Here is a 19,422-nt window from a genome sequence, read left to right on the forward strand (position 1 = left end):
TTCCTGAGCCTCAACTTCCCCAAGAATAATTCATTTTCCACACTCATCATGTATTAATTTTATCATTAAGATGTTTTCTGATGGCAGTAATAATTCCTACTGATGTCAGAGTTAGCATGAAGCTTAACTAAGACAATATATGTAAACATCGTTTGTAAACTATAACATGCGGTACAGGGGTGCCTGGGTGGCTCAGTTGTTAAGCGTCTGCCTTCGGCTCAGGTCATGATCCCAGGGTGCTGGGATCGAGCCCCGCATCGGGCTCCCTGCTCAGCCAGGAGCCTGCTTCTCCCTCTCCCACTCCCCCTGCCTGTGTTCCGTCTCTAACTGTCTCTCTCTCTGTGTCAAATAAATAAATAAAATCTTTAAAAATAAAAAAATAAGACGGTGTACAAATATAAGGTACTGGCAGAGGTGATGTTCCAAATATTTAATGACCGGTAGGCATTGCCCTTGACTAATCAAAATAGTCTTCAACCACAGCCCTAGAACAGAGTCAGGTAAGCTCCTCCTGGGCCAGACATTCACTCTTTAATTGCTAGATAAAAGGCAGGTTTGGGGTTTCCTGATGGAGAAGCTGAGGTAATGTGGGCCTAGTGGAAAGAGGCTCAGGGGGCTAGAGCCACAGCTATCAAAAAATATTTTAATATTTTAAAAAGCATTTTAACTTGCATATGAGTACAATAATTATTGCTTTAAAAAGAGCAATACTCAGGGCGCCTGGGTGGCTCAATCAGTTAAGCGGTTAAGCGTCTGCTTTAGGCTCAGATCGTGGTCCCAGGGTCCTGGAACCCAGCCCCCATTTCAGGCTCAGCAAGGAGTCTGCTTCTCCCTCTACCCCTCCCCGCCATGCGCTCTCTCTCTCAAATAAATAAAATCATTTAAAAATTTTTTTTAAATTAAAAAAAGAGCAATACTCTTTTATTAATTTGCTAAAAAGCAGGAGTTCAACATGAACCTTTGCATACATATGTAGTGTATGTGTTGTTGTTTTTAAATATGCCCAATCCTCTTTTATATTCCACTGGTTTGTAATGATATACAGAAGTCAGTTAAGCCTGAAAGGTGTACAAACAAATCCCAATTTTTGAGGCCTCCTGTTTTTAGTCTTAGAAATGTCCCGGATACCATCCAACATTAGTCAGCATATGAAGAACCAGGAAAATCTCAAGTGATAAGGGAAAAAACAATCAAAAGACACCAACTCTAGGGAGACATAAATGTTGTAATAATGAGACAAAGATGTTAAACAGCAGTGCCCAAAGAGGTACAGATGAACACTCTTGAAACAAATGATACAAAGAACATCTCAGCAAGGAGATAAAAGATATAAAGAAGAAATAAGAGGCACCAGGCTGGCTCATTCAGTAGAGCATGTGACTCTTGATCTGGAGGTTGTAGGTTTGAGCCCCACAATGGGTGTAGAGATTACTTTAAAAAAAGTCTTTAAAAAAAAAGAAGAGATGAGTAGAAATTTTTTAAATGAAAAATATAATAATTAAAATAAAGATTTACTGGATGAGAAGAATAGAGATGATGCAGGAAAGAGTCTACGAACCTAAAGATAAATCGATAAGAATGATTTGATCTTAAGAACAGAGAGGAAAAAAAGAAAAAAATGAGAACCTCAGGGATTCATGAAAGCATATCTTAAATTCTAATATAAATTTCATCAGATATTCAGATAATCAAAAAGAAGTAAGAATGGGGAAACAGAAGAACAAAAATCAGAAAACAAATAGTAAAACGGTAAGTAAGTCCAATATACCAAAAATAACATAAAATGCAAATAGTCTAGACACATTAATTAAAAAACAGGGATTGCCAAAATTGTTATTTATTTATTTGAGAGAGTGAGTGAGAGAGAATGAGAGAAAGACAGAGAGAGAAGGAGCAGGGGGAGGGGCAGAGGTTGAGGGAGAAGCAGACTCCCCACTGAGTAGGGAGCCAGATGTGGAGCTTGATCCCGGGACTCCAGGATCATGACCTGAGCCAAAGGCAGACGCTTAACCGACTGAGCCACCCAGGCACCCCCAGAATTGTTTTTTGATAAAAAAAAAGAAAGAAAATATCTAAATATATGCTGTCTTCAGGAAAACAAGTTTAAATATAATGTCATAAGGAACATAAATAAAAAAATGTAAAAGAATGATATGCAAATGCTAAGCAAGAGAAAGCTGGAATGGCTAAATTAACATTAGAAAAAGTAGGCTTTAAAGTAAGGAAAATTAACAAGCATAAAGAGGGACATTACATAACAATAAATGGGTCAATTTGTCAAGAAGACATAATAATCTTAAATGTATATGCATCAAACCACTGAGCTTCAAGACACATAAAGCAAAATACAACAAATCCACAACTGGAGATTTCACTACTCCTCTCTCATTAATAAATGATACAGCTAGACAGAAAATCAGCAGGGTTATAGAAGAGCTGAGTTACACTATCAAACAACTGGATCTAATAGATATCTGTGAAGTATTTCACTTAATAACAGCAGAATACACATTCTTTTCAAGTACACATGGAACCTTCATCAAGACGGACCACATCCTGGGTCATAAAACAAAATTCAACAAATTTAAAAGAATTGAAATCATATAACGTATATTCTCTGACCATAATGAAATTGAACTAGAAATCAACAGCAGAAAGATAAAGGGTAAATCTCCGCACTCTTGGAAACTAACACACATCTAAATAAATCTATGGGTCGAAGAGAAAGTCCCAAAAGGTATTTTAAAATATTTTTAAGTGAACAAAAATGAAAACACAACACATAATAATTTGTTGGATGAGGTTAAACCAGTGCCTAAAGGGGAATTTATAATGTTTACAAATGCTTATAATGCTTATAAATTTAAAATGCCTGTATTAGAAAAGAAGATGTCAAATCAACAGACTGATCTTCCATCTTAAGAAACTAAGAAGAGCAAAATAAATACAATGTAAGCAGAAGGAAGGAAATCATAAAGATGAGAAATCAATGACATTGAAAACAGAAAAATAGAGAAAATCAATGATATCAAAAGCTGGTTCTATGAAAAGATGAATTAAGTTAATAAACTCTAGCCATACTGACAAACCAAAAAAAGAGAAAAGACGTAAACTAATAATATCAGTAATGGAAAAGAGACTATCGCTACAGACCCCACAGATAGTAATAAGAAATACTGGGAACAATTCTATACACATAAATTCAATAACTTAAAGGAAATGGACCACTTCCTTAAAAGCCACGGACTTCCGGGGCGCCTGGCTACCTTGGTGAGTAAAGCGTGTGACTCTTGATCTTGGGGTTGTGGGTTCAAGCTCCACACTGGGTGTAGAGATTACTTAAAAATAAAATCTTTAAAAAAATCCATAAACTTCCAAAACTCACCCAAGAAGAAATAGGTAACATATATATTAAAGAAATTGAATCCATAGGTTAAAACAAACAAACAAAAACCACAAAACCCCTTTAGGCTAGATGTTTTCACTGGTGAATTCTATCAAACTTTTAAAATACAAATGGCACCAATTTTATGCAATTTTCTTCCAGAAAATGGGAGAGAAGGGAACACTCTTCAACTTATTTTATGATGCTAGAATTGCCTTGATACCAAAACTAGACCAAGACAGTACAAGAAAAGTACAGACCAATAACCCTCATGAACAGTACACAAAAATCCTCATCAAAATACTAGAAAATCAAATCCAGCAATATATAAAAACAATAATACTCCATGACCAAGTAGGGTTTATCCTGGGAATGCAAGGCAGGTTCCAAATTAAGAAATCAATCAGTGGAATTCAGTATGTTAAAAAACTAAAGAGGAAAATTGACAAAAGCATATAAAACAATGCAGAAAAAGTATGTGAAAACATCTAGCATCCATTCATAATAAAACCTCTGTGCAATCTAGAAACAAAAGGGAATTTTCTACAAAATACCTATAGCTATCATGATGCTTAGTGGTGAAAGACTAAATGCTTTCCCTTAAGATCTGGAACAAAGCAAGGATGTCTTCTCTCATTATTTCTATTCAATATAGCACCGAAAGTCCTAGTCAGTGCAATAAGGCAGAGAAAGAAGATAAAATGCATATTAAGTAGAAAGAAAGAACACTGTGCCTATATGCAGGTGACATGATTTTCTATAGAGAATCCCAAGGAACCTACAAAAAATGTCCTAAGTTAATAAGAAAGATTAGCACAACCACAGGATATAAGGTCACCACAAAAAAAGGGGGTATTTCTATACATTAAAATAAACAAATTGGAAACCAAAATTTAAAAATATATGTATCAAGGGTGCTTGGGTGGCTCAGTTGGTTAAGTGTCTGCCTTTGGCTCAGTTCATGATCCTGGGGTCCTGGGATCGAGCCCCACATCGCATTGCATGCAAGCCCCTGTTCTTCGGGGGTCCTGCTTCTCCCTTTCCCTCTGCCACTTCCCCTGCCTGTGCTCTCCTGCTCTCTCTGTCCAATGAATAAATAAAATCTTAAAAAAAATAAAAACTATATGTATCATTTGAAAATTTTAAAAGAGAAATACTTAGGTATAAATCTAGCAAAACTTGTGCAGGATCTGTATGCTGACAACTATAAACATGGAGGAAAGAAATCAAAGGACATAAATAAATGGAGAGACATACTGTGTTCAGGGTTTGGGAGACTCGATTTACTTAAGCATCCATTTTCTCCAAGTAAGTCTATAGATTTAATGCAATTCCAATCAATATGCCATTAGGATTTCTGCAGATGTAGGCAAACTGATTCTAAAATTTTTTGGAAAGGAAAAGGGACTGGAATAACTAAAACAATTTTTCTCATTGAAGTATAATTGACATATAATATCCTATTAATTTCAGATGTACATCATAGAGATTTGATATTTTTATACGTGATCCCCACGGTAAGTGTAGTTACCATCTGTCGAAAAGTTATTACAATATTATTGACTATATTCCCCATGCTGTACATTAGCCAGAACAATTTTGAAAAAAAAAATGGTAAGGTGGGAAGAATCAGTCTATCTGATTTCAGGACTTACTGTAAAGCAACAGTAATTAAGACAGTGGGGTATTGGTGGAGGGATAGAGGTCTAGATCAATGGAGTAGAATAGAATGTTCAGCAATTAATTGACAAAACGCAGATTGTTGACAAAGGTAAAAAGCAATTCAGTGGAAAAGAGATAGTCTTTTCAACATACGGTATTGGAACAACTGAACCACGATATACAAAAGTATCCCACAAAAACAAAAAAACAGAATAAAACAAAAATCCTAAAAAAATCTTTTTTTAAAAAGATTTTATTTATTTATTTGCCAGAGACAGTGAGAGAGGGAACACAAGCAGGCAAAGTGGGAGAGGGAGAAGCAGGCTTCCCGCCGAACAGGGAGCCCCGATGTGGGGCTCAATCCCAGGACCCTGGGACCGTGACCTGAGCCGAAGGCAGACGCTTAACGACTGAGCCACCCAGGCGCCCCATCCCTAAAAAAATCTTCACCTCAGGTGCTTGGCTGGCTCAGTCAGTACAACTCTTGACCTCAGGGGTGTGAGTTTGAGCCCCATGTTGGGCATGGAGCCTACTTAAAATTAAAAAACAAAAATCTTGACCTCAATCTCATACTTGATACAGAAATTAACTCAAAAATGGATCATAGAGGGGTGCCTGGGTGGCTCAGTCGTTAAGTGTCTGCCTTCAGCTCAGGTCATGATCCCAGGATCCTGGGATCCAGCCCTGCTTTGGGCTCCTTGCTCAGCGGAGAGCCTGCTTCTCTCTCTCCCACTCCCCCTGCTTGTGTTCCTTCTCTTGCTGTGTCTCTCTCTGTCAAATAAATAAATAAAATCTTTTAAAAAATGGATCATAGATATAAAAGTAAAAGGTAAAACTATAAAACTTTTAGAAGAAAATATAGGAGAAAAATTCTGGACTTGGAATTAGGGAGAGGTTTCTTAGACTTGACAACCCATAAAAGAAAAATTATTAAATTGGACTTTATGAAAATGAAAAACTTTTGCTTTGTGAAAGACACTAGGAGCATGCAAAGCTATAGACGGGGGGAAATATTTTCAAATCACATATCCAACAAAACTCTCAAAGCTCATTAATAGGAAAATAAAACACCCAATTGAAAAATGAGGAAACTTGGGGCGCCTGGGTGGCTCAGTTGGTTAAGCCTCTGACTCTTGATTTTGGCTCAGGTCATGATGCTGGGGTAGTGAGATCAAGACCTATGACTGGCTCCGTGCTGAGTGTTAGGAGCCTGCCTAACATTCTCTCTCTCCCTCTCCCTCTGCCCTCCACCCCTGCCTATGCTTGCGTGAGCACTCTCCCTCTTAAAAAAAAAAAAAAAAAAAAAGGAAACCATCTTGTTATAGTTGAGTTCTTATAATCCTTAAAACAAGGTGCCTACCATGATAAGAAACAATGACCAGAGCCTTTTGTTTGATTGTTTCCAATGCCTTTTTTAAAAATATAGTGTTTCTGGGCATCTGGCGGGCTCTGTCGGTGGAGCGTGCGACTCTTGGTCTCAGGGTTGTGAGCTTGAGCCCCACCTTGGGTGAAAAATGAAGGGGGAGAAATCAGAGGGGGAGACGAACCATGAAAGACTATGGACTCTGGGAATCAAACTGAGGGTTTTAGAGGGGAGGGGGCGGGGGGATGATTTAGCCCGGTGATGGGTATTAAGGAGGGCATATACTGCATGGAGCACTGGGTGTTATACACAAACAATGAATCATGGAACACTACATCAAAAACTAATGATGTAATGTATGGTGACTAATATGACATAAAAAATTATTAAAAAATAATAAAAATAAAATCTTTAAAAAAATAAATAAAATACAGTGCTTACTGGATGATTATATTACTGTAAGTGGGAGTAAAAATAATTTTAAAATTTAATTCTGTTTAATAGTATGGGACAAGTATAAGCTAAGCATTTTATTCACTGAAGTTTAATTCAAGGGATAGGCTCTTCCAGAAAACTTTGTGATTTCACTGTTCCTCCCCTGCGTTTTGGCAGTTTCCTATGCATATATCTATCATAGTGCCTTCCTTATCTTAGAGTATCAACCTGTCTGTCTGTCTCTTTCTTTTCTTAATTTTATTTATTTATTTAATTTTTTTTTATTTTTTAAGATTTTATTTATTTATTTGACAGAGAGAGAGAGAGCGAGCCCAAGCAGGTGGGGCTGCAGAGGGAGAGGGAAAAGCAGGCTCCCCACTGAGCTGGGAGCCGGGAGCCCAACTCGGGGCTCCATCACAGGACCCTGAGATCATGACCTGAGCGGAAGGCAGATGCTTTACCGACTAAGCTATCCAGGCACCCCAGCCTCTTAATGGTAGCTATATATTATGGTACTTTATTTCACTTTATTCCTATTTCACTTTTATCCCATAGTAACATCACATAGTAACCACTCAGTGTGTTTGTTGAACAAGATTTGTAAAGAAGAAATAAAAATTACTGATAAAATAATTAAATGGCAACAAAAACAAAAAATCTGATAATAATATTATGATGTTTTTAGACTGACACTTGACATAGTAAATACTCAACAAATGTTAGTTCATTCATTCAATAAATATTAGTTAGAGATCTATGTGTGAAGCGCTGTTACAGGTGATAAGATATTGCAAGTTACAAGCATTTTAGGTTATAGCTGTTAGAGCTATGAATAGCATAGACCAGAATTCCTCACAAACTTACATTTTACTTTATTTTATTTTTTAAAGTAGGCTCCACGCAAGTGGGGCTCAAACTCATGATCCTGAGATTGAGACCAGAGCTGAGATCAGGAGTCGGATGTGCAATAGACTGAGCCACCCAGGTGCCCCAGAACTTACATTTTAATCGAGAAGACAGACAATAAGTAAAATAAATAGGTAAAATATGTAGTTTGTTAGATGGTTAAACAAAAGGAAAGAGGCAAAAGCCTTAAACATCTAGACATTTAACAAACTGGATTTGTAGGAAGTAAATAAACACATAAAAAAATGGCCAAAATCAGTAGCCATTAAGAAAAAGTTAATTGAAGCCACGATGAGATATCATTACACACCTATTAAGAATGGGAAAAAAAAAACAATAACAACAAAAGCCCAACAGGACAACTGTAACTCTCATTCTTCGCTGTTGGGAATTTAAAGAGTACTCAGGAAAACAAATTACCTGTTTCTTATAAAGTTAAACACATACTTACCATAGGACCCAGCAATCCCCCTCCTAAATATTTACCTTAGAGAAATGAATCTTATGTTTACCCAAAAACCTGTACAGGAACACTTTATTCATAATCATTGCCAAACAGTGGAGACAGCCCAAAAGTTCTTCAATGGGTGTATTAACTGTGTACATTCATACTATTTAGCATTAAAATACTATTTAGCAATACATACTATTGCTAGTATAATATAAATACTATTTAGCAATAAAAAGGAACTATTATCGTATGCAGCAGCATGAATGAGTCTCAAAGACATTATGTGGAGTGAAAGAAGTCAGTCTCAAAAGATTATATACTGTGTGATTCCATTTATATGACATTTGGGAAAAAGGCAAAGTAAAGGAGTGATGGGGAACACATCAGTGGTTGCCAGGGATTAGGGATGGGGGGACAGTGTGACTCTCAAGGGAAAGCACGGGAGATTTTGGAGTGTATGATAGAACTGTCTGTCTCCTGATTGTGATGTTGTTTACACTTAGAACTGTACACACACACACACACACACACACGCGCGCGCGCGGAGTCAATTTTACTATATGTTAATTTAAAAAAGAAAAGAAAGCCTACACCTAGTCAGGGGACTCTTAGTGTTTGTTTGTTTGTTTCTTTATTATTTATTTTAAGTGGGCTCCACACTGGGCGTGGAGCCCAATGCCGGGATTGAACTCACAACTGAGAGATCAAGACCTGAGCTGAAATCAAGAGTCAGACACTTAACCAACTGAGCCACCTAGGGACCCCTTCATATTTTTAAAAAATTTCTAATGAGCATATGTTACTTTTATAAACTAATAACTTAAATAAATTGTAAGAACTTAAGTCAATTGCTAACTAGAGTACCTTCCACATAGAATTATTTTTTGGACTGTGTTTTATTTTGCAGACAAGAATGGGCTTAGTTACTCTAGGTATGTTCTCAAGTGATTGTAATTGAGTGCTTCTAAAGGGATTTCAAACAGGGAGTTCTCTGAAAAAGATTTAGTGTAAACAATTTGGCGGTTCTTCAAAAAGTTAAACATGGAATTACCATGTGACCCAGCAACCCCACTTCTATCTGTAGACCCAAAAGAATTGAAAACAGGTATTCAAATGAGTACATGCACACTCATGTTCATAGCAGTGCTATACACGATTGCCAAAAGGTGGAAACACCCCAAATGTCCATCAACTGATGAATGGATAAACAAAACGTTGTAAATCCATACAATGGAATTTTATCCAGCTATAAAAACGAATGAAGTACTGATATATGCTACCACACAGATGAGCCTCAAAAACCTTATGCTAAGTGAAAGAACGAGATAGAAAAGTCGCATATGGTATGATTCCTTTTATGTGAAATACCCACAATAGATAAATCTAGAGACAGAAGGCAGATTAATGGTTGCCAGGGGCCAGGGGGAGGGGAGAATAGGAGCTGACTACATAATGGGTATGGGGTTTCCCCTTGGGAAAATGTTTTGCAACTAGATAGAGGTGATGGCTATACAACATTGTGAATGTATTAAACGCTACTGAATTGTACACTTTAAAATTATTAATTTTATATTGTGACTTTTGTCTCGATTCTGAAAAAAGATAAGGTGTGCCCCCGTAATCTTATTCACATTTGCAGCAAAATCTTTGTTTTTCATGGAGACCGTAATGGATAAATTAAGTTCAGCCCATGTCTGAATAGTCAGGAACTCTGAGTGGAATCCAAATTAATCAGTGATATGTACTTTTTTTAACGTGATCTGGTTAGTAGAAAATGTTCAGAGGAATCAAGTAGTTGCAAGATATACACATCGGCATAATGAACTCCCTTTGTACGAGCTTTTCAATGCTCCTCATATGTAAAAGTATCTACAAATATTTAATTATATCAAAATCCTCTTTTGGAATAGATTCTATTCAGCTGCTATTACCCTAGTGGCTCTGGCAACTGTTGGGATGCTCTGCCTGTCAAAGGTCCTTTTTTTGTCATGTTGGCCTAAGGGGGTGGGGAAGAAAGAGTAAAGGGGAGTGGGGGGTGGTCTGCAAAATTTGACTTTGGGGTCTAGAATGTTTCTCAAAATTTTGAAATCTCAGGTTTATCTCTTTGCTAATGATGGTTCCTTCAACCATCCAAGCCTCTTTTCTTGAAAATTCTTAAATCATCTTGTTTGTCTTTTGAAAGTGTGTAAAAACCTGTGCACAATGCATACCAAATGGCTATCCTTTAAAAATCATCACAGTTTGGGGCTCAGTCAGTTAAGCCTCAGACTCTTCATTTTGGTTCAGGTCATGATCTCAGGTGTTGGGATTGAGCCTGGGTGTGGAGCCCAGTGTCGCATGGGGATTGGCACTCAGCTGGGAGTCTGCTTGGGATTCTCGCTTCCACTCTCTCTGCTCCTTCCCCTGCTTGTGTGCTTGCTCTTTCTCAAATAAATAAATACATCCTTTAAAAAAATCATCACAATTTAAAGCCCTTTACTGAGATTCATTGTCTGTGGTATTTCCATTTTGTTTACTTTTAACCCTGATGCTGAAGATTTCAGAAGTCCTGAGCTGGATATTCTCTGCCCTTTCCAGATTCACTCTTACCTTTTTCTACCGTACCCCATGCCCTGGCAGGCCAACGTCCACTGATTTCATCAGTGAGCTCCCAGACCCTCTGGTTTCCTATAGGATTCAACCAATGGAGGCACTTGCAAGAGACCAGAGGGGAGGAGAGGAGAGAAACTGGGGTATCTACTCACCTGCCTCCCTCTCTTAACAGCTTATGGGGGGACTATGGCTGTTCTTCTACCAAAGGCCACTGCATCTATGGTGTGACCTTCTCCTATGGCTAGGGGCACAGCCACAACTTCAGTAACAGCTCTCTCTCCACGCCAGATATTTCTCGTTTGCCCTTTCTGTCTTAGGGATGGTTAAAGGCTCTACACTGCTTTAATCCTCTGGTACTATGCCATCTCTTGCTGGTTTCCCCTAACCCTGCACACGGGACTGGCTACATAACTTGTGAGGCCCAGTGCAAAATGAAAACGTGGGAACCTTTGTTCAGAAATTACTAAGAATTTCAAGTTGGTAACCACAAAGCATTACACTCAGTGCAGGACCCTTCTAGGTGTGGGGTCTTGTGCGATCACACGGGCTGCGCATCCGTGAAGCCTGCCCTGTCTGCATACGATTACAGATAGTATTTACCTTAAACACTCTTCAGTTACTTGTTGAGTGGGCTTCCTGTTCCCTGCCAGGATCCTTTTTAATGCAAGGTCTCATGGGTCCTCTCTCCCACTTAAAAAGATTGCGGTTCCTTTAGGAGTTCTTGAAAAGTAGCCGTTATCTATACTTACATTTAAGTTGCACAGGGGTGCAATTTAAAACTTTTTAATAGATCTGTATCCTCACTAGTAAATTCAGTTAATCTCATCCTTACCCTCACAGCTAACAAAGCCACTAATATGGGAACCATCGTGTGCCACCACAGCCCTTGAGCACCCCCCCACCATGTACTAATACCATAGCTGAAATGTGTGACTCCCAAGCATGCCTTCTGGATAGGGGCAATAATTTTTAGCAGTGATTTCCACCAGTTAGTCCCTTTTTGTTTTTTTGTATTGGATACAGAATCTACTACATATCCTAGCCTTTTTTTTCTTCCCTCTTGGAAATATGATTGAAACTGAGAACCTTCTCAGAGCTTGGAACATATTTTCTCTCTCTGGCTAGAAGCTTGCCCGAGATAGCAATCTCTTAGTATTACTACACAAACACCAGTTAGGCCTCCTGTCTTGAGTAAGGCCTGCTCTGTCAACACCATCCTTAACAGACTTGGCGGTTGAGGTGACTTATGCTATCTTACTGGTTTTAAAGGTTTTAAAGTGGGAGCCCCATAAGCCCTTCCATGCCATGATTTTTTGCTTTCATTGCTTTGGTTGTTCCAGATTTAAGAAGGAGAAAGAAACAAGAGGTTGAGTAACAGCCTACCACCATATTGTTTCATTGCTTTAACTTGCCTTCACCACGAAGCCTCCTTCAACAGCTGCATTAGTTACCCCTTACATCCATCACTCAGCCCTAAAGCACACACTCCGCTTGTTCCATGGTTCCTTGACTTGATCATGTTGCCTGGCAGAGCCTTCACTCTACAGCCTCGAATAGAGCAGGAAGCAAGGTGGTATGTGCTTCTCCCCCATTTCTCCATACCTCCTGTTCTTTCAGCTTTTAGGAAGTTCTCAAGAGCTACCTTTACTACAAAGGAATGTATTAGACAGAAGGGTTCCCTTCTTTAAAGAGTTACCAAATATATTGTCTCATCTTTTCTCTGAAATGCAAATTTTCTCTCAAAGAAGACAAACTTTTATTTCAAAATGGGGTCACATGTAAAAAGAATTCCAATTGTTTGAATCCAGAGCACAAAAAAGAAAATTACTCCTCGAACAATAAACAAATGCTCGCTGGGCCTAAAACATTTTATTTGGTTATAAGTCGGATACATTTCCATTTCTATTCAGCTCTGATCTGTTCTTGAGATAGGCAAATAACCAGAGTGGCCTCAAAAATGATCCTTTTCTTGTGAAAGGCCAACAGCATTCCTTAGACTTCCAGTCTGGACAATGGTCGTCTTGCACCCAAACTCCAAATGAGGGAACTCAGAGACCTCTGGACTGGGTAACAGCACTAGTAAGCACAGAGTTGAGAATTTTGCCCAGTGCATCTGATTGATTCCTAATCCATTCAATTTTGAAGTGGCTCTGTGCAGACATACATTTTAGGGGAAAATCTATGCCCAATTTAAATTTGCCTGTGCCTCTGTGACCCATTCCTCCTGCCATTTATCTACCTGTACATTGTCCTCTATACGATCGAATGGGTCCTTAACAATTACCTGTTCACCTTGCTTTCTGCAGTGTTCATTTTTTCCCATCTTCCGACCCCTACAGTCAGCTTACCTGCCAAAGGCACGTAAGACCTGTCCTGAATGTCTCCCAGGAACAAAACTGCCATTTTTGCATGTACTCTACTATAAGCTAGTACTGTATTTCAGTAATTTAGAAAATTTTATGACTATTAACAAGTCATAGTAATTGAATGTCTGATCATTTTCAATTTTAATGTTTAAGAATATTATTTTACTTTTAAATTTATTTCAAATTGATTTGAAATATTTCAAGCATGCAACAGAAGCAGGGAAAACAGTATAATAAAGAGTTTCAACAATTATCCATATTTTGCTAATCTTGTTTTATTTATCTCCTGTTTTTGGGGGGAGGAGGCTGGAGTCTTTGAAAATAAGTCCTAGACATACTTTCACCCCAAATCCTTCATTATTCATCTCTGACAAGAACTGAAAAAAAAAAAAACCATAACCACAATGCCATTATCACATCTACAATATCTGTATCTATCACATATCTATCTATAATATCTATATACATCACATCTATATCACATTAATAATCTCTTAACATTTACATCAAATCCACATTTTATTTCCCTGTCTCAACCATGTCTTTTTAATGCTTGGTTTATTCAAATCAGAGCCACACAAGATCTAAACACTGAATTTGGTTTGCTAGGCATTTTAAAAGCCATTATTTACATGCATTTGATCTTCATACTAACCCCACGAAAAATGAACATTTCTGGTTCACAGGCGGGCAAACTGGGCCTCTGAGAGCTTAAGAAACCTCCTCAAGTTCTCATTGCCAGCAGAGCCAGAGCCAAAATTTGAATTGAGGTCTGACAAAGTCCAAAGACTCCATTCTACTCCTTCCCTTTCAGGCTACCAGGATTTTTCCTGTGTTGCAGAGAGGCAAGAGGACTATTGTTTAGGAGAGAGGGTTTAGGCTCAGGTTGGCTTGCAAATTGGAGCAAGTTATGTCATCAGATCTTCCACTTCTGTCTGCATTTGTAAAGTAAGGATAATGATGGTTTGGGGCTAAATAAATAGGATTATTCATGTCTAGGACTTAGCACAGCGCTTGGCACATAGAAAGCACTCACTAGACCTTAGTGATTATTATTGGTGGAGAGGAGGACGGCCAAGTGTTTGCTTTTGTTGGTAGCTCAGGAAATGGTGGTTCGTCACTAGTAATACAATCTGAAGGGGGTTGCTTGGGTGGGAGCGGGGTAGTGATTTTCCCTGGATTCGAGAAGGAAGTCTTGGACATGAAGATTTAAATAGGCATTCAAGGAGTTCTCTAAAGGCCTCAGCTGGAAAACAGTTAAACATGTCTTCTGAAGGCTAACCTTGGTTGCCGCCACAGAGGGAAATCAGGGGGTGTCAAATAGGGTGGAAGGGAGACTTCTCAATGTTTATTTGAATCCGGAACCATGTGAATGCATTTTTAAAAAACCCTTTATCATGGGGATACTGAGAATCGTAACACTAGGATCTAATGATAATAAAAATAATCCCCTTACATTTCTTGCAGCCCTAGGAAGGTCTAGGTCATACGAGGTGGGTTTTGCACCAGTATTAGGAGTATTTCAGCATGACTCTGATTTTTTTTTAAAGATTTTATTTATTTATTTATTTATTTGAGAGAGAGAACACGAGCAGGGGGAAGGGCAGAGGGAGAAACACTCCCTGCTGAGCAGGGAGAAGACCCAGACTGGGCCTCCATCAATCCCAGGACCTGGGGATCATGACCTGAGCCGAAGGCAGACCCTCAACCAACTGAGCCACCCAGGTGCCCCGAGCCTGACTCTAATTTCAAAGATCCAAGGTGATATTTTAATTTCAGGTGTCCTTCCTCTGACATTCATTCTAAGGGTCCAGAACCACAGCTCACAGAATTGGGGTTATCCACCCCATGGATTGTCTTCAAGCACATGTACTGTTGAGAGTTGAATCTATTGGCTAAATAACGTCTTTGTGTATAATCAGTGCATTTATCAGGGCTTTTGAGTTCTTTGGGCCATAGATCACTTTTGATGGTGAAATCAGTGTAGTCTCTGGGGACCTGATTTTCTAGGGTTCTTGGGAAGGGAGGAGGCACCTAACCCCCTTCACAAATAATCAACAATTTGTCTAGACACTGTCCTAAGGCCTTTACATACATTAACTCATTTAAACGTCACAACACTACACTGTAGATACCATGATTCCAATTTTACAGGCTAAGAAACGGAATCAAGTGAAGTTAAGTAACTCGATCAAGGGCAGAGCCAGCCAGCATGCTGGACTAACCATTAAGCAATACTACTTCTCTGTTGGTAGTGGCCCAGGCATGCAGGGGTTCTTTGAAGGTGACTCAAGCCTGGTTGGTTGTGTAGCAGCGATACCTTGGGTCCCAAGTCCCAAACCCCTCCTTTTCTGCATCTTCTGGTTTAGGAGCAGGAAAGACCAGAGTGTGAATTTCTGCATTGACCCTGGGCCATTTACTTTCTCTCTCTTTGCTTCAGGTTCCTTATCTGTCTGCCCCAGGGAGGAGTTTCAGATGGAAAGACCTCTCCATGCCTTCCATGTATGGATGTGTGCTGGGGTTGGGACGAGGAGGTGTGTGGCTTCTGCCAGGTCTCTAGAAGCAACAGGGTGTTTGGAGGTTCTTTCCTAGCTAGCTCCCTCCCAGGAGGTCAGGCCCCCAGGCAGCGATGGCGCTCAAGCTTAAATGTTCTTCCCCCGCTAGGAAACGGGTTGTTACTGGGGCCAGCTCCGGTGGCAGCTGGGCTGGAGGGAGAGGGAGGGGTGTCCTAGGGAAGGTCTTTCTCCCCCGAGGGTGTTAGAGATGAGATCGTATGCTCAAGGAAGGCTTCTTGGAGGTAGCGACAGTTGAGTCGAATCCTAAAGGTCTCGCAGGAGTTAGTAATAAGAGGTGGAGGCGTAAGGCTTAGAGGTCCCCCCTCCAGCCCCCGCCCCATGCAGAACAAAGAAGCACCACCCAGCTTACAGTACCGAAGGGGAGGAGCTGGGAGAGTGGGGAGGTCCGTAGAGGAGAAATCACGCAGGGGCTTCAGAGATTGCCTTTATTCTAAGAGCAATTGAGAGGGTTTTGAAGAAGTGTGGGTAAGAGTTTTAGAGACTCCTCTGGCCAACAGGGAAAAATGGGTGGGAGGGGGGTAGGAGGCTATCACAGAAAGCAGTCCGATTGAAAAAGGCTGAGGACCGGAAGAAAAGGGGGGGGGGCGGCGACCGAGCATCTGAAGCCTTTCTCAGTCCCCGCGACACTGCGCTGTCCCTCAGCTTTCTTTGCTTCTTATGGAAGGACCTCATAAGGGCTGAGCACCGGCCAAACACTCATTGAGCGAAATAGCCTAGAGCCCCCTCTTCTTTGGGGGCTCTCTGGCCCAGGAGCCCCAGGATTGGTAGGGTTAGGCGGGAGAACTTACCACTGCTGAAGAACCGTTACCCCTCAAAATACACACAAACCTCGGCCGCTTTTGGCAGCAGCCTCCTCCGCCCATGACCTCATGCTTTAAGCTCCCATATAGCCTTCCCCCGCCCTGTCCCCACCCAGCGCCCGAGTGGGGGTGGGGTGGGGGACAGCAGTGAACGTCTGGGTAGGGGAGCACCTCATTTATCCTGCGCGATATTTGGGGGAAGGGACGCAACGATTTCCCCACACTGAAAAAAAAAGCACGGCTTAACTTTCCCTCGAGCAAAAACTACTCGGTGTCTTGTGGGCCCTTCATAATAAGATCGATGCCTCGCACCCGGCTCGAGGTGGTCTGTTCAGACGGGCCGCCTTTGGTCCCATTCCCTCTGACCCGGAGAGAAGCCGGGGAAGGCTGGGGTCCCGCGCTCCACCGACGGGCGGCCGCGCCGTCGCGGGACCCGGGGCCGTCCTGCCCTCGCCCCTCCTTGGCGCCGCAGAGGTTTGAACCCTTGGTTCGCCTTTCAGCCCGCGCCCTGCCCCCTGCTCGCAGCTGCTCTCGGTTTGGGTGCAGCGGTTTCCCCCGCAGAGGAGGAGGAGGAGACAGCGCGAGGAGCGACTCCGGGCTCAGGTTTCCGCACCAATGCCGAGCAGCCCCGGGCGGCCCCCGGCGGCTGTCCCTCCTCCCCGGCACCACGTTCCACAGTCATGGCGCGCGAGGAGGGGCGAGCGCGCGCCGCCGCGGCACCCGCCTCCCCCCCCCCCCCCACCCCGCCTCGGCCCCGGCTCCTCTCCTAGGCAACCTCCCTCCCCGGCCTGCTGCGCCGCGGAGATGGAGACCCCTCCCCAGAGAGCTGCGTTTCCAGCGCCGTCTGCAGCACCCCCTCCCCGCCCCCATCGGGGAGGAGGTATGGAGCCGCGCGCTTCGCGAACCTCCAGCCCCTTCCCGGGAGCCCCAGCCCCCTTCCAGCCCCGCCGAGCCTGGGTGCAGTGGGGGTAGGCACAGGCCGTCTCTCCGCACCCCACCGAGACCCTGGCATCTTTGCAACCCCTTAAAAAAATCAATACCCCCCAAACCCCAGTCGTTAAATTGCAAAGCGCGTTACAATAACCGAGACGGCTACGCAGGAAGCAATCCTGCACTGGTCCGGGTCTAAGGCGGCAGCTTCCCGGCCACGCCGCCTTCTCCCCGGCCTCGATTTTCCGGTCATGCCGGAGAGTCCGCCACACCCCGGGGCTGACAGGTCCCGCGCGGGGCCGCAACTCGGTCCGCGTACCCCGCCCCATCCTAGTCCAGAGTCTCGCCAGCCTACAAAAGGTGCAACCTCACGCACATGCTGAGCACACAAATAAGGTCGGCAGCGCAGCGCCGGGGAGGTTGCGAACAATGCGCCAGGCTGCCCGCGCCCGCCCGAGTGCGGCGCCCGGGGGGACAGGGGGCGCGGGTGGGGGCCGCGGCGGAGGACCCGCCGGCCACGGCGCTGGACACCTTACTTCCTGCTTCCCCGCCCGCCGCCAGACCCAGCTCTGCGGAGGGATATCTCTCCCCCCCTCTGTCCCTCTCTCCCTTCCCCCGCCCTCCCCCTTATTGCTTCTGCTCCCACCCCCCCCCCAACCCCGCCTTTCTCCTTTTGCAAGAAAATAATTTGACAGTCGATTTGCTGACAGGGGAGGAATTTGCATCCTGGATTAAAAAAAAAAAAGGCCGAGAGGAGCTTGGGAACGGTTGCTAGGGGTGGGTAATGGGTGAAAAAAGGGGGGCGCCGGGGAGCGGATAAGGAGGGTTAAGGGAGGGGGCGAGGGTGGGGAGCAATGCAAAAGGTAAGGCCAGGTTACCGCGGCTCGGCCCCGAGTGGGCTGCGGCCGGGGGAGGGGCGAGAGATACATATGTATTTCTGTCTCCCTAGCACACCCCCTTCCCTCTAAGCAATGGCTGAGAGGCGGTGCATGCAGATGGGGAGTAAGTTTCCTGAAGGGGAGGGTGGATGCACGCGCGCGGCCCCGCGCTGCAAATTTCCACCGGGGAGGGAGAGTGGCTGGATGCGGAGAGTTTGGAGTTGCTTGCCGCGGAGGGCAGGAAGGGGAGCAGGGCCGGGAAAGGGGGCTGGCGGGCGCTATATCTGGGAGTAAGTTTCCAGGATCAGGAGAGCCTGCACGCTTGCACGCTAGTAAGTTTCTGGTTGGGGAGGGCGCGTGGGGAGGAGGAGAGGGAGGGGTGCATGTATATAGAAGGGGGGAGGGGGGAGCAGATTTCCTGCGGGGAGGCTGAATGCATATGGAGAGTAGATTTCCTGAAGGGAGGGTGGAGGCGTAGACGGACCGAGTAAGTTTCTTGCTGGGGTGGCGGCGGAGGTGGTGGGTTGGTGCTTTGGGAACCCGGAGCTTCCTTCCCGGGGTGGGGGGGGGCATGCTGTTGGGGGTGGGGTGGGGGTGGCGCAGGGCCCTGTTCCCTGCTGGGGAAGGGGCTTGCATCTGGGGAGTATGTTTCCTGGCGGAGCGATATTTGTTTACAGGCTGAGGGCAGTACTGTAAGTGAGTAGCGCTTCGAGAAGGCGGCTCTGACATAAATTAATATTGAAATTACTCCATCAGCTCTGCTCGCCCCCCCCTCTCACCCCCCAAGCGGAGTCTGGTCTTGTCGGATTGCCCATGCACTTGTTGCAGAAACAGCCAAGGTAGGCAAGAAGCTTATTAAGTTTCATTAAAAAAAAAAAAATTAGTTGGGGGATGCTCCGTGAGAAGACGGGGGAGGGGAAGGGAAAAGTCTCCCCCCACTTCTTTACTCTCAGTCTGTTAGCAGGGCCTTCTTTCTGCTTCCTCTCTTCCCTCGTCCCTCTTCGGGCTGTCCAGCATCCCAGCAAAGGGGGGACGGCTGAGGTGGGCGCTATAATTGGCAGACCCGGCTTAAAGGGTG

The 19,422-nt window shown here is 43.2% G+C and overlaps 1 protein-coding gene across 4 annotated transcripts in view; it reads left to right on the top strand.

Moving 5' to 3' along the window:
- Positions 1 to 18,500: 18,500 nt before the first annotated feature.
- TRERF1 (transcriptional regulating factor 1) overlaps positions 18,501 to 19,422 on the top strand; it is a 198,317-nt gene continuing 197,395 nt past the window's right edge. For all 4 annotated transcript variants that reach the window (XM_027603026.2, XM_027603027.2, XM_027603028.2 and 1 more), the window contains exons 1-2: positions 18,501 to 18,676; positions 19,101 to 19,183. The gene's annotated coding sequence lies outside the window, so the exon portion shown is untranslated. The remainder of the gene's footprint in view (positions 18,677 to 19,100; positions 19,184 to 19,422) is intronic.

The sequence above is a fragment of the Zalophus californianus genome, chromosome 7 (assembly GCF_009762305.2).
Source record: "Zalophus californianus isolate mZalCal1 chromosome 7, mZalCal1.pri.v2, whole genome shotgun sequence".
Classification (NCBI taxonomy): Eukaryota; Metazoa; Chordata; class Mammalia; order Carnivora; family Otariidae; genus Zalophus; species Zalophus californianus.